Here is a 15,547-nt window from a genome sequence, read left to right on the forward strand (position 1 = left end):
CTGAGATCCGGCCACTGCACTCCAGCCTGGGCGACAGAGCGACACTCCGTCTCAAAAAAAAAAAAAAAAGAAAGAAAGAAAGATGTCAGTACATGTTCAGCGCAGCACAACCACACGACCAGTCTCTTTTAAAAAGTATTTTGGATCTGTGGTTGGTTGAATCTATGGGTCAGGAATCCACAGATATGGACGGCCAACTCTATTAGCCATTTATCTTTATATTTCCTACCCAGAAGTATTAATATGTCTTAATTTTAATAGAAAATGGAAACAACAAGCCAATAACTATATTTTTGAAATTGGAAATCAAATTATGAGTATTTTTTCTTTGTTTTATATTTTTGTCTAGGCAAAGTGAAATGATTCTGTAAGTGTGAATCAATGAAATGTTAATTTGTCCTCATTTCAAGCAGACAAAATAACATCAACTTAAAAACTTATGTTGAGTGTCTTTAGCTAATATATTTTATTGTAGTTAAATCTACTTAGCTCAAAGTTGTTGCTCTACAGTAAAATTGATGTTACTCCACTAATTCATTCATAAATAATGTCAGTCAAAAATGTCTTCCTTCATAAATTTAACATCATTTAGTACCAAAAGTTCACTTACTTTAAAAAGGCGTGACTTTTATTTTATATCTTTGCTGGAAGTAAAAAAGAAACAAACAAACGTTGCTGTGGAGTTGTGAATGACATTTCTGCTTTGAACTCCACATTTACTCTTACAATAAAATAGCAAATTGTTAAAGAATCATAGAATATGTTTGCTCCATGGAAATAGGCAGACCTAAACAGGGTAAAAAAAAAAATCTTGAAATTTACTCACATTTTAAAGAGTATTTAAAAAAAATTACTATAGATAGAAAAATTTTTAAATCATATAACAATTTCTACTGATAAGGAAACACGATCATTATTTTTTCTTGCTTGAATTCATATAGCTATGTATTAGGTAGAATAAGTTATTTTACAACTTTAACAGCAGAGAAATCAACTTTATGTAAATTAGGTAATATTATGTAACAAGTTATCCAAAATTTATGTCTTAAATATACATTTTTGTCGTTAAAATTTTTAAGACTTGCAGTTCTAAGTTTTTATCTGAAAACCCATAAATCCAAACAATTGCACTACCAAAATGAATTAATATTGCTTGCTATTATTGATATAAAGAGGTAAACATTCATATATATAACTCAAAGCTCCACTTATTTTTATGTTCATTGCATTAATATAATTTGCTTCTGTCTCTGTTCTCCTTGCAGTTCATGGATCAGCAGGTCTGTTTAGTTCAGCTGATCTGGTTGTCTTCTGCTGGTATTGACTAGGCTTGCTCATGTACATATAGGTCATTTATGGGCTCTGCTCTAAGCTATTCTTGGCCAGAACACCTAAGCTGGACAGTGTTGGTCCGTGTGTCCTGGCATGTCCTTCTCACAGTGATGACAGAATTACAAGAGCACAAACCTGAAATTAGCATAATGTCACTTCACCCTTTGGTGGTGGTACATGACCGCTTCAAAGCGAGTCGTGTACCACCACCAAAAGAAAAGGGGAGGAGAAATATGGTAACCTTCTTATTGAGGGGAACTACAAAGTCACATGACAAAGGGCTGAAGAATTAGACAAATCAGGCAATCAGGCATTCTGCAACATTTTTTTCTTCTTTCTTCTGTATTTTGAAGCAATGATTGTTTTCCTCAAATTATGGCTACACATTTCACAAAAGAAAAGAACTTTGTAAAATTTTTGAATTAGGTCAGAAATTCTCACTCTATAAACAGTACACAACTAAAGAGCTTAATAGTAGCATCCTGAAATTCTTCCAGACTTGTAAGGCAGCAGCAAGATAGCATTAAGGTAGTGATAACATTTCTATGATTTTTTTCACAGTAATCACGAAAAAATACTGAGCACTACACTGCATAGTTTTATGAAAACTCATTTTTTCTGTTTAATTGGAAGTTGGAATTTTTAAGTGTTTATCTATAAATTTATAATTGCAAACAAAGTCCTAAAAGGAATTAATGTATTAGTTGTTTTGGTGTTGTCTACATGAAAAGAGGCCAGTGCTATTATTGTGTGCCTCAAAGCTCCATTTAATTCCATGCTTGTATGATAACCTGGTCTGCCCCTTTGCCTGTATATTCCCAAAGAATAGCATTCTCTATTGACAGTCACTTTGTGAAATAATAATGGTGTTCTGCTTAGATTATTAAAATAGCTAAGTGAAAAATTAGTGAAAAGTTCCAATTATTATACCATGGAAATGACTTGATCTTTTTTATATTCAGTACTGTATAAATACATAATGAATCTAGATTCATTTTTCAAAATTCAGTTCATGGATCTTTACATGCATTTACATTAGTAGATTTAGGTCAGCATTTCAAAATGTTTATAGAATGGAATGGAATGGAACAAAAAAGAAAATCAAATGCACTGCACACAAAGTAAGAAGCAAGAATTATTTTCTGAAGCTCTTGTTTCAGTGTCTCTGTGTTGTGGGTCACAAAAATCTGACAACCAGTGATCTAGATTGTGATATCTTAGCACCGGTCTGAGAAATTCTCTGATCCACCTCTTTTCTTCAAACCAGTAAAAGACATTGTATAATTTAAATAAAAATAAACAGAAAACAAAATCTCACAATTTTCCCTCATTTTAATTCTCCCCTTAGCATATGCCAATGACTATGATTTCCTGTGCTGTCTAGTATTTCTAAAGCCTAATTAAATCCTTCCTTCTCTACTATTCTTTAGAACAGATATTGGTATAGATAAGCATTTGTATAAAACATATTCATGGAGCAGATAGCACAATTTAAACGCTACCAAATTATTGATAATTTGCCATATAGAAAGGTTAAAACACCATGACTCATGTTTTATCTATATATTACCAAGTGCATTATAAAGCACAGGGTTTTGAATGGACACCTGAAAGTCCACTCTGCTTACAGAGTAACGAAAAGGGGCATTCTCCAGGGACATTCATTCAGACGACTGTTTGGTATAGTGGAAATACCACAGGGTTAAAGGTTAGTGAGTCCTGTTGCTGATGCCAGATTTGCTACTTGTGTCTCATTGTTCTAACCTATACAATGTAGATATAATACCACACTAACTAATAATAGGATCATTGTGGCACTCACACAAAATCATCTATGAGAACATCTTTTGAAAACTCTGAAGGTTTTAAAATGAGTTGAAGATAACATAATGTTAGTATTGAATGTATTATGAAAGCAAGCACATTGGAACAAACCTCTACTATCAGCTGTGACTGAGAGTATCAGGTTCAACAAATAACCCTTTTCCCTTTGTCATCCTAACAGTGGTCATGGAAGGGACAAGTCAAATAGTGCTTTATGCTAGAGGAATAACTCCTTTCAAAGTAATCTGGAAATTTGAGATAGGGATTTCAAGAAACCAGATTGTTCTAAATGTACCTCTCGCTTAATTGTAAACACACGCAAGAATTGCTTGATTACCATAGTTACTTTGGCAGATTGAAGAATATTAATTATTTAGACTTGAGAAGTTGTACTTGACAAGTAATTAACGTTATTTTAAAGATTCACATAATTTAATCTGAACTAAACAGTTTACTCTAGTTTGATTTAATATTCAGGTACAAATTGGATGTCCTAAATAAAAGGACTAGATTTATATTTCTTATGACTAAATCTGGCTTATAGTTGTATTAATTTTCATTTATTTACATTAGCCTTAAAATAGCTTTTGTAGAATATAATCATAATGATCTTGTATAAAACATCTCATAACGAGGGAAATGAGGAGAATTCTCTGAAGGTAGAATTGCATCTGTGCCATAGCAGACAGGTAGAACGTTATAGTATGCTTCATAATTCCATGTATCCCATATCACTGTATGTATTAAAATCTGTAGGTAGTCGAATGTTTAAGATAATAGTATGTTTTAATGATACTACATATCTTTCAGTATATGCTAAATGCAAATTAGCAGTTACTATGAAGGTCATTTAGGAGCAAATGCTTCAAGTTCTAATATACCTAGCATCTTTGAGAGGAAGGGGTTTACAGTGAAGCAATCTATTTTTGAGTCACAAGAGGGGAAGGTAAAGGAGTATAAATAAGAAAGGTAGATAAGTGCATGATGATTTTATAATAGAAATAAATTTGAGAGATACAGCTGAGTATAATTTTGCATCTCCATGGCCCAGCCCTATTCTATGGTCATATCCTTAGAGTTATATTTGAATCATTGATAAGACTTCCATTTTACAAAATTTACCTCACTGTATTTGTTACCTGTAGTTTATCTTCATTTTCCAGGCATTGAAGAAGGCACTACCTTATTAATATTTCAAATAAACTAAACGGTATTGTGCATATATGTGTACATGTGTGTATTATATGTATAAGTTATATAATAGAATGTAATCTGCTATCTGAGATCTGAGATGCAGTGATTAAATCAAATTAAAGGTGAAACTAGGGGCTATTCACTCAAGTAATCTACCAGTAAGTAGGATACCAAATTAATTTTCTTTGCCTTTGATGAGACTCTGTGCTATGTTTTTGTGTGCATCAGTTTATAAATTAGTCAGAGTTTGAGGGGAAGTACAGCTCCAAATTTATGGTAACAGCAGTTTTCTTTAAAGCATATCAACAGAGATGAATTGGCAGATTCTTGGATCGCCATCTTTTATACAATATTGCCCTCTATGGGAATATTGTAAAATATTGAATATTTTAGCAGGGTGATAAGTATATTCTTTCATACACTCCTGTGTTCATCACATCATTTTTCTTTCCTCTTAATTTAATTATTTTGCTCTTTTCCACCCTCTAACAGGTATAAACAGCTGAGCTGGCAAATGAATTCATTGTTGTTTTATTATATAGTAGGTTTAGAGTATCAGAATTCATTTTGCTTTATTTTATTTATTTATTTTACATTATATTTAATTATTTGGTTTTCTTTTGTAAAATATCTCTGTTTTCAGAGTACTATATTTTAATTTACTTCATAATCATTTCATTTATGATAATTCCTATTCAGAAAAGGGAAACACCAATTAAAGTTCTAAAATAAAATGATACTTATCATAATATGGAAGGCAAACAAATTGTTTTTTTCTGAATCTATAAATGCAAGCCAAATTACAGTAATGTATAAAATATTTTAAATTATTTAAAATATATGACAATATTTTCATCAAAATATTTTTATTCATGAATAACATTAGGAAGATTAAATGACATAGATTCTAAAAAGGAAAACTAATCTGGGTTTTCTTATCCATGGGGAAAATTGCTTTATAATGGATCTTTGCATCTTCCTTTTGAAATGAATTATTGCTTCTCTTTGTGGCATACAGAACTGGTGCAACAGTTTCATATAAAATATATTTGTATGGGAAATGTTAATGTACTCCTCTCCCTATTTTCTAGCTTTGAATTGCCATCATTCATTCATTCATTCATTCAATCATAAATTTATTTTGTTAAATATCAGTAACTACTTTATGCCATGGCACTGGTCCATGTAATAAGGATATAAGCCTCAAACAGAAAAAAAAAAAAGACAGATGGTCTCTGTCATCAAAGAGTAAAGACTTCATTGCTAGCATTATGTGTGTGCCCACAAATCAGGCAATGATAGCAGTATAATGCTGTATACCTAATTGTTAGCTGGTTACAGAGGACAGCACTGGGTTTACAGGTCTTGGAATACAGCATGACTCTGGTCATTAGAATTCACAAGTATTACCTCTCAAGCTTAAGGAGACTTTCAGCCATTGTTGACTTGCTTTAGAACATCTCATGTTCTTATACCACTGCTCACAACTTACCATCTCAACATGGTCCCCCAACACACACACACATACACATACACACACACACACACACAGCTTAAACCAAATAGGAGAAAGAGTGACAGCATCCAGTGAATTACCCCAGAGTGATGATAATTTACAGTGAGGCATTGAAGGTAAAGGACAGAAATGGATTTGCTAGGGCTTAGTAACAAATTAAGATTTCCCATGCTGATCAGAGCATTAGCTAAATAGTTCGTAAATGAGATGCCTTTCCCTGAAGGACTGGAGCAGGCAGAAAACAAATGATATTGGGATATTTTAGATACAAAGAATTAGGTAACAGATGAAAGAAAATACCCTATATGACAAAAAGGTTTTTATCAAGCTTATCACTGTGATGCTGTGATTCTGGTCTGCAAGTAGCTTTCTCACTTCGAACATTTAGGACTTCAAATTGGAGAACGTAAAATGACTTGACTTGTAAGGCGTAAGTCAAAAGGAAATCACCATTAAACCCTAATAAAATCTGGCAAATGAAAATTCCAAAGAAAAGAGAAACAAAGAAAGACAAACTGAAACTACCTAGTGTAGATAAAACTTATAACCACTATAAGGTATTTAAAAATCCTACTCTGATGAGACACTCCCACTGGAGTTGGGGCCTAATTAATGCGCTTTATGAATTCTCCTCGCCTTTGTGTACCATCTAAAAGAGAAATTCACTGAAAATTCTCATAGCAAAGATCAGACCAAGGAAAAATCATAAATTTAATGTTTACTGTCCTCCCCCACCTCACCGTGGGTCTCTCACTTGAATGCTAACATTTTAGCACACAACAAAATTTCTTGTGATGCAATAGTGTTTTGGTCAACAACTGCTATTTATTAAAAATCTGTTTCTTTAAGTAGTTGTCAGCCAAACTGGAATTGGACTGTTAAGTTTGTTTGTTCCCTCACTTGGCCTTTCAAGTTTTGCATCTTCAAAGGATTTATTTGAAGCATTAACATGCTGATTTGTCTCTTGCTACAACAATGCACTACAGTGATACTGGCAAAAAGATTCTTTCTTCCAACCTGCTCTTCCTATTTTTTTCCCCTTTTTCTAATAACTTGCTAACAAGAGATCCAGATGTGTAATAACATAACATCTAAGTCTGTGACTGGGGTGCTTGTTACCCGAGTAATGCTATTTGGCACTTATGTTTTTTTTTTTTTAAATCATGTATTGTGATACCAATGAAGCAAAACTGACTTTATGCACCTTCTTTTTCACATAAGTTCTTTTCCTAATAATTGCCAGCAGAAGATTATTTTTGCTCTTAATAAAAAGTTTTTATATTAGTCACTCACAGCCCAATTAGAGGTTTCCCCTGCTCCCTGAAGGCATAAACTTTGAACGTAGAAGTTTCTTTTATTCATACTTTTTCTTTAAAAAAAAAAAAAAAGAGTTATAACCTTTTGTGTTGGGACAACAGGATGATTGCTCATGTTAACAAATAAAATTACAAGAAAAGGATATAGACAGAAAGTGGTAGCGTGGTAATAGAATCTTGTATTTGTAAGTTTTAGTAGTGAAGACTGTAAATTAAATTAGATGCATTCAGTCAAAATTATGAGAACTGAAAATTTAGTTGGTTGTGTTCATTCAAGATTGTTTTTGCTGTAAAAGTAACAAAAAAGGTGAAACTTGAAAAGAATAAAAATGTACATTTAAAGATCTAAATATCTTCTGTTTATAGCCTGTGTATGCATGATGAACAATTTTTTTAAAAAGTAGAAATTATGAAGTACTTTGAATCTTGTTTTAGTATTTTCTATGCAAATTTTTATTTATTTTAGAGGCAAGCATTTAAAACTTACCATTAGTAACAATTAGCAGAACGAAGTTAATGAGAAAGAAAACGATGAAAAATTTTTGAAATTATTAAATTTACTGAGGTTTTTTGAAGTTTTCTAAGATGTTTATTAGTAGATATTACTACCCTCTCATATTCGCTGTAATAAAGACTTGATATGCAAACAAAAAAAGACCTTCCTTTTTAAATAAACATCTTTTTGTTTGTTTCTTATATTGAGTAAGTATATACAAAGATATATGTGTGTATTATAAAGAACAAGGTGTGTATATATGTATTTATAAATTAAACTTAAAGTATATTATATTCTCATACATATGTTTTAAGTGTACATTATATAATGTTTTCAATGTTTTTCACTTTTAAAATTTCCAAATAATGCATATAACACATACACATTTTTTGAACTTCCAAGGAAATGCCAGTGAAAATTTCAAAGGTAAATTCAAAGATAAATTCAGTTGAATGAAAAGGTTTTGTAGTGGGCAAATACTACTTGAACTTTTACTGAATCAAGAGAGCAATTGAATAAAAATACATGGAGCTCTAAAAGTTTATTAGTTCAACAAGTTCAGTCCAATTTTTAAACGACCCAGTCAGGTCTTAATATAAGTCTGGACCTACACCTTAATAGATAAAGGAAAAATTATATTATACTTTATAGAGTGTTTAAAGAAATATAAAAGCATCTACTTTCTCCTCTAAAAGTCAACTATAAGCAATTGGGTAAATGCTTTGCATTGCGTGTATTGTTCAAAACAAACTGAATTGATGCTACATTTTGACATAAGTGCAAACCCTGTAAATTGTGGAACACAAGTTAAATGATTTAAAAACTTAAAACACTTTGAGTAAATAATTCTTTCCTCTTTTCCCTCTTGTGTATTATATTTCTTCCCAGAAATGTCCAAGGTCATTTATTTCATTTCCCCAACCTGACAGATTAGAAAATGATAAAAGATCACAAATTCACAAATACGTTTGTTTTAGTTATTTGAGACTACAATATACAAAGAAAATTATAAGAAAAATATTCAAAATACTTTGAGGATTATTTTGATCTGTTTTAGTGTGAGTATTGCGAATTTCTCCAGTTTTCCCCAGGAATAGAAAAGAAAGCACTTTTTGGTAAGTTTCCATTCATTTATACATAGGTATATGGTGGGACCCTCTGCCTTCAGTACTTAGTATATTTCTGAATGAACAATGAGACAAGGAGAGTAAAGTTGGGTACTTTTTCCCTACATTGAATTTTAATTAATAATCTCTGGATTTTTTGAATCTCAAAGTTTCATGTTTCACAAATATTTAAAAGAATTTTACCTTTAATTAGAATACCTTCTATTAATATTTTATATAGTACTTTTACATTGTGAAAGTATTTACTTCTTCAGCTTAAAACTTTGTTTATAGTTTAATGCTAGAGAAGAAATTGATCAACATTTTTCACTTGTAATCAATGAATATCAACTCTAGGTTATCACCAGAGCTGATGACATAAACCCTGATCCATGTTTTAATGTGATGGGTTTTATCTTCAGATCACTGTGTTGCCATTTAGTTCCAATAACCGAAAATACTCTGATAAAGTGGCATTCTTGATTGAGTTGTGAAATAGAACTATGTCAGTAATATAAAGATGCTGACCATTTTATAATAGTTTTTTATTTAAATTATTTTTCTAAAGTTAAGACTTAAAAATAATCACCCAACTTGAATAAAGAAGAAGGCATTATTAGTTAGCCAAACTACATGCAATATAAAAATCTTCAGTTGACTTTTACAATTTATACCATTTTATTTTATTTATCAACAGATAATGTTTCCCATGTTGCTATTCTAGTAATAATTATTTTATTATGACATTGTTGAAATATTTAACTGCAGTTTATTTATCCATTTTGAATTTTGATGTGTATCACTATGAAAATTCTGTCTTGATTTTAATTCATTTTTGCATTCCAAATGTTTTAAAAGGTAGTAAGAAGTACCTGAACTCTTTAATTATTTCTAAAATATAATTTTTTTCTTTAATATATTTTTTCCTTTGCACCAGAAAAACTAATTGGTACATGACCTATGAGTTACTAGATTGTATTTATTGCTTATGAATAACTGGTAAATATTTTTTCTAACTTGGTAGATCTTTTTCCCCTATCCTCTGTATAGCATATGTCTGTGGCTTGCAAACCCTCAAAACCTTGTGCAGTATAATAACACTAGTAATCCTGGATGCATTAAAATTAATCTTCTGAAAGACCACATCATCAATAAATGCTGAGTTTTGAAGGACTCCCTACTACCCTTACTTCCAGTCCTATAGAGGACTTCATTGAAATCACCCCAGTATTTCAAATGGAACCACTACGTACAACCAATGACACCCATATACCTGAGGAAGGCTTGGAGTTGAGAAAAGCTTGTAGCTCTCTTCTGTAGCCTATAAGGGGTGTTGGACCAAATTCTCATTAGCATATCTTGTTCCACTAAATTAAATGGTAGATACTAAGGAATGTACTAAAGCAAGAAAAGCCCAGGGAATCATGTAGTCTGGAATGAGAGGATGTACCTGAAAACACTTTACTTTTACTTTTGCATATATACTAATGAATAAGTTTAAATAACTTTACATAAAATATATAAAAGTACTTGATAGTATCTTGACGTGTTTACATGAATTAATAGAAAACAAAGAGCAGGTAATCTTCACCTTATATTGCCAAGGTAAAAAGAAAAAAAGAGACATGGAAATGGAGACAATTTTTTGTCAGTGCGGAGAATAGAACTTTTCCATAATAATCCAGTAATTTACCTTAATTACTAAAACAATGCACACAATAAATTCACATGCACATACTCTTTCTTTCCTTCTAACATTTATCATGTTCTAAAATGCTATTATTAACTTCGGGAGTATGTAGCTTACTAATACTTGTCCGAGTTTCCTATTGCTCATTGTTGGCTTTTGTTGAGTTTGTAATTTGTGTGTTTAACTGGAACACATTTACAGCAGAAAATCCTGTCTTGAACTTTTCTTATTTTGTCCAATAGAATCTCGTGGCATAGTGTCATAGCTGCAAAGTGGAGTTCTATCCTCAAATTTCATAGGAAATAGTCCAACTGTACATTGAAAGATTATGCAAATCTTCAAGGAGCATCTAATCAATCACCGCGGTGTGAGAGGAATGCAGCCCATCGCTGAATTAGCTTCTGTTGGAATGTATTCATGTGTAACATCCCACTGACTGGATGACATCACAACAGCTCCAGGTCCTTGAAAGTCTTGAGGATGATTAGCTGAAGGAATTGGCTGTTTCTGCCAATCATAATCCAGCAAAGCTGCCTTTATAGTTCTGGAGATATGAGAGAGAGGGAGGGAGAGAAAGACCGACTACAGCTAAACAAGAGGCACAGCAGCACTAGCAACAGCAGAACAGGAGCAGCTGGTATTCCGGTGATTAAATAGTTCTCATAGCCTTTTTGCTGTACTCGGTCTGCTCCCTGGTGTAATTCTCGTGTCCAAGAAGGAAGCTGCATTTTAACGGTGTGCTGAACAGAGGTTTGAATCATTCCAGCTGGCTGCTTGTTTTGAAAAGGACAATGTGTGTATAAATAAAAGGACTCTGCTGGAAGAGTTCAGATACTAAGACTGGAGCTAGAGAGTGCTCTTGGAATATTGTTGAGGCAGATTGCATGAACTGAAAGCTCCTTCTAATTAACCTGGAGCCAAGTGAACCTGAATACTGGATACCTCATGTTCTAACTCGGGATAAATTCAAGTTAGGAAAAGGCAAAATATTGAAATGCTTCTCTAGGTAAGTTACTGCTTAATTTGCTGAAATCGAGGCGTGTACCATAAATGAATATGCGTTGCTTAGCTATGTAAACAAGTCGAACACAATAAAGTTTTATTTGTGAAAGATTTATGTAGAAGCAGATAATATTTTAAAACCAAATTCAATCTCCCTTTTCCTCATGTGTGTGCTTACCTGTCATCATGCTTTATAGAAGTTATATTTGCACGGAAATAGAAAATACAGTCCTGCCTAAAAAAAAAAAAAAAAAAAAGGAGAGAGAGAGAGAGAGATACAACTTGATAAAATTTAAACAGTTGCTGGAACATTTGCATAGGAAATATCTTATCTGATACAATTTTAGCCTTTTCATATTAAAAGCACGAATTTTACAAACTCAACATCCAAAGTTAACTGTAGGGTTATAAATGTTTCCCTAGTAAGTGTTACTGAAAACATGGCATTCAAATTACCGAAGATGGGAACTCCTCTTCTTTGGACCTGAGATTTGTAGGCATGCTGTTCTAATGGTCTGCTTTAGAGAAACAGCTGTCACAGACATTTGAAATTGTATGATACAGTCATAAATTGCTTATAAAGAAATAGGTGTTTTCCTCGTACCTCCTATTAGAAAATAAAAATAAATTCTTAGAACAATATATGTCATATGCCCTAAGCATAGTTTCCTAGGAGGACAGAAAGCTTTATGGTATACCTCCAATTTCTTCAAGCACAGAATAAGTTGGAAAATAAGAAATATTATTGCAATATGATTTTACTCATTCCCTTTTCAATATCTCTGTTTGAGGAAGCTAAATAAGGAAACTTAAACCTTATTTTTCTTACAATTTCTCCTGATTAATAAAATACTGTATTATTCAGAATTCCTGTCATAGCTTTTTAAGTGATGATATGTTTTGTTTATTATGATAAATTATACTGTGAGTTCTCATACAGCTTGAGAAAGTTTGAAGTTTATGCTTTATCATATCTCTTTCAAACTCACGCTTGCTTATTTTCATGGTGCCTTCTATCAGAATATTTTTATTTACACAGTATCATAAATGCTTTAACATGAATTGCATACCAACATATTGATGTGTTTCTGTAACTCTCAGAATGGTTTTAGTTTTCCACTTTCTCACCAACAACAGGGTTAAAATCCTGTGAGGTTTCTGCACCAAGAGAGAATTGATAAAGACAAAAGTTATGGTAATTGGTTGAATTTCCCCAAAACTAGGAAGCAATGAATTTTCCCACAAAGATTTAAAGGTTTTTTTTTTTTTTCAAAGCAAAACAGTAATTTACTCTATTAAAAGCACGGTAGTTAGCTATATCCCAGTGTCACATAGGCTCTGTGCTCGTCATTTGTGTGCGTATGTGTGCATGTGAGTAGCAAGTTTATATGAAAAATATAAAGTCTACTGACTACAACAGTCTAAGTTTTCAACTGGAATTCATAAAAAAGTAACTAATTAATAAGCAAAATATACTTGCCATTTACATTTATCTCAATATGTAAATGGGAAGTTAAGCCTACTCTTATTGTTGACATTTTTTAAAATAAGAAATCCTGTGACAATACATTATGGTGATCAATATTAAGCAATGTTTACACTGATAGACATCTCATAATAAGCTAATTGGGAAGATTTTTAGAAATTTAATACTAAGCAGAATGGGCCTTTTAATTCTATCTGAATGGCACCTGGTCACCACTAAGACTGATACATTAAAAACCCTTTGAAAAAATTATAATATATATGACTTACTAGCTATAACATGAAAATCACCCTTAGATCCAATTTAGAAACTCAGGCATTGTTTTTAAATAAAAGGAAAGTAAAACCTTATGAAAATTTGAATTTTTAAAATTGATTAATGCAAATATATAAGTAATAAATGCATATGTAAATATACATAAATTGCATTTTGTTTTCTCCAACATAGGCTTATTATTTAAGAAATGTATCATTTTAAATGTATTATCCTAAACACCAAAAGGAAGTATATGTGGACTAGTTTTATATATAAATATATTAAGTCATAATTTTTAATTTCTATAATTGACAATCAAAATAGAAGTACATGCTCACACTTACATTTACCTCAGGAAAATAATGATCTTTCATTTTTCATTTGAGATTAAAACTGTTATATCTGTTCTTTCTTCTCCCAAAGAAAAGCATTCTGTACTTAGATGTAAAATAAACTTAATTCAATCTCAATACTAACATTAGTTCTTAAAGGTACTAAATAAATGTATCTAACCCAGTAAAACAGTTGTCCCCAATAGGTTAAGTGTTCATATGATTGCCTTGTATTTTCTGTTTGAGCGGAAAAGGGGCCTTTGGAAATAAAATCCAAAGATCAAACTTTGTGTGCATCATTTACAAGCAACTACTAAGGAAGAAGAGAGAAGCATTTAGCATACTGTGTTCAAACTAGAAGATTCTGGCTGGTGCTGCCTCCCCAGATTTAGAAAGCAGCTGGGGAAACATAAAATAAAGCTAGAATATCAGCCCTGGCCGGAAGCCAAGACAGAGAAGCTGTGCACCCAGAAGGCTAATTCTTTCTGGGCTAAAATTCATTGATAATGCATTATGTTTAGAGTCTAACCTGAAGTGTTACTTTTTTCTCCAGTACAAACTGTGGGATATTTAAACAGCAAATATATTTTCTAAGTAGAGCTAAATTTTAAACTAACAAAGGTTTGTTCTTTATTAAAAGTTGCTCTATTAAAAAAATGCAAATAAGCCTAGCAGAAACTCCTATAAAATACAGTTTATACTCAGGAAAATAAAAATAAATAAAGATGAGATGCATCATCTAACCATGATCTTGGAAAGTCAGAGAGATCAGAAATGACACATATGGATACATGCCAAAACAAAGAAATGTGAAGGTTTTATTAAAATACCTGGCCTAGTAAAATTTACAGTAAAGGTACACATGCTAAATACTGTTGTAGTATATATCTTCTGAAGGTAGACAACAAGCATAAGGTAAACCCTTATTATGTACCCCCAAATAACTAGGAAAAAGAGAAAAGCATGTTGTCTGTTGATTTATTTGAAGTTTATGAAGTGAGATAAATGGGTCAGGTGTCAGACACAATGCTACCGCCTTCAGCCATCATGATAAAACATCTAGCTAGCCTTTTCTTTAACACTTCAGGAAACTTTCAGCTATGCTGTTATGCAGGGTGTTAAATGCACTATTTTTAAAAGTTATTTTAAGCAAGCTTCAGAAGTTAGAGGTGTTATTTGCAATGCAGAATGTGTACACATATATACAGTTATTTCTAATAGATATAGTTCTATTTCCAAGCTTTCTTTATCTCAGTTTTCTAACGAAAACTACCACTTTCTAGAGGTGACAAATCTAAAATTCCTTTTAGAAATAATATTGAATTGAAAACAGATTTCCTCAAAAGCCAAAATAGCCTGAAAATGAATTCCAAACTCATTAATAGCCTCAGGCATTTCAAGAAAAAATATTTTTTTGAAACGTGAATAGTAAATTACTCTTCATTCCTACAGGTAAACATGTTTGCTGATATAACATAATGTATTTATTTTCTTTGAGTTGTTATAGTTTGTCTATATTCATCAGTATTCAGAAAATTCATGCCATGAAATAGGTTTTAATAAAATAAATCACATATGACAGGCTAAATAATGGTTTGCAAGTGACCCTTTGAGGTCATTTACATACATAGGCTATTTTAGATATATCTTTTAAGAGAGATTATATACTTCATTAACACTAAATAAATAGTTATGTGTAATTAGTTGAAATTTTTAAAAATCTGAGGAAAAAAGGGTTAAAACTGACTATGTCTAAATGCTTGAGAATATAATTTGATATTGTACTCAGAAAACAAAAGCAAGACTTTTGTTGAGAAACAAAAGTGATGACTCTAGTGAATTATAGAATTGGGACTTCTCTCCCAATTTGTACTCTGTTTAGAAATTATTATTTTAAATATTTGAAAAGTTCAATGAAGAAAGCAACTTTCAGCAAGCTAATAAACACATGAGTTTAATGTGCAGCCACATGCTTCATTTGTTCCCAAATTAGAGGAA

At 31.7% G+C, this 15,547-nt stretch overlaps 1 protein-coding gene across 1 annotated transcript in view; it reads left to right on the top strand.

Annotated features, from left to right (window-relative positions):
- Window positions 1-10,831: 10,831 nt before the first annotated feature.
- Window positions 10,832-15,547, top strand: part of NDST4 (N-deacetylase/N-sulfotransferase (heparan glucosaminyl) 4) — a 312,690-nt gene continuing 307,974 nt past the window's right edge. Inside the window, exon 1 of the mRNA XM_011999457.1 lies at window positions 10,832-11,480. The gene's annotated coding sequence lies outside the window, so the exon portion shown is untranslated. The remainder of the gene's footprint in view (window positions 11,481-15,547) is intronic.

Source organism: Mandrillus leucophaeus, unplaced genomic scaffold, assembly GCF_000951045.1.
Source record: "Mandrillus leucophaeus isolate KB7577 unplaced genomic scaffold, Mleu.le_1.0 Scaffold594, whole genome shotgun sequence".
In the NCBI taxonomy this organism is placed as follows: Eukaryota; Metazoa; Chordata; class Mammalia; order Primates; family Cercopithecidae; genus Mandrillus; species Mandrillus leucophaeus.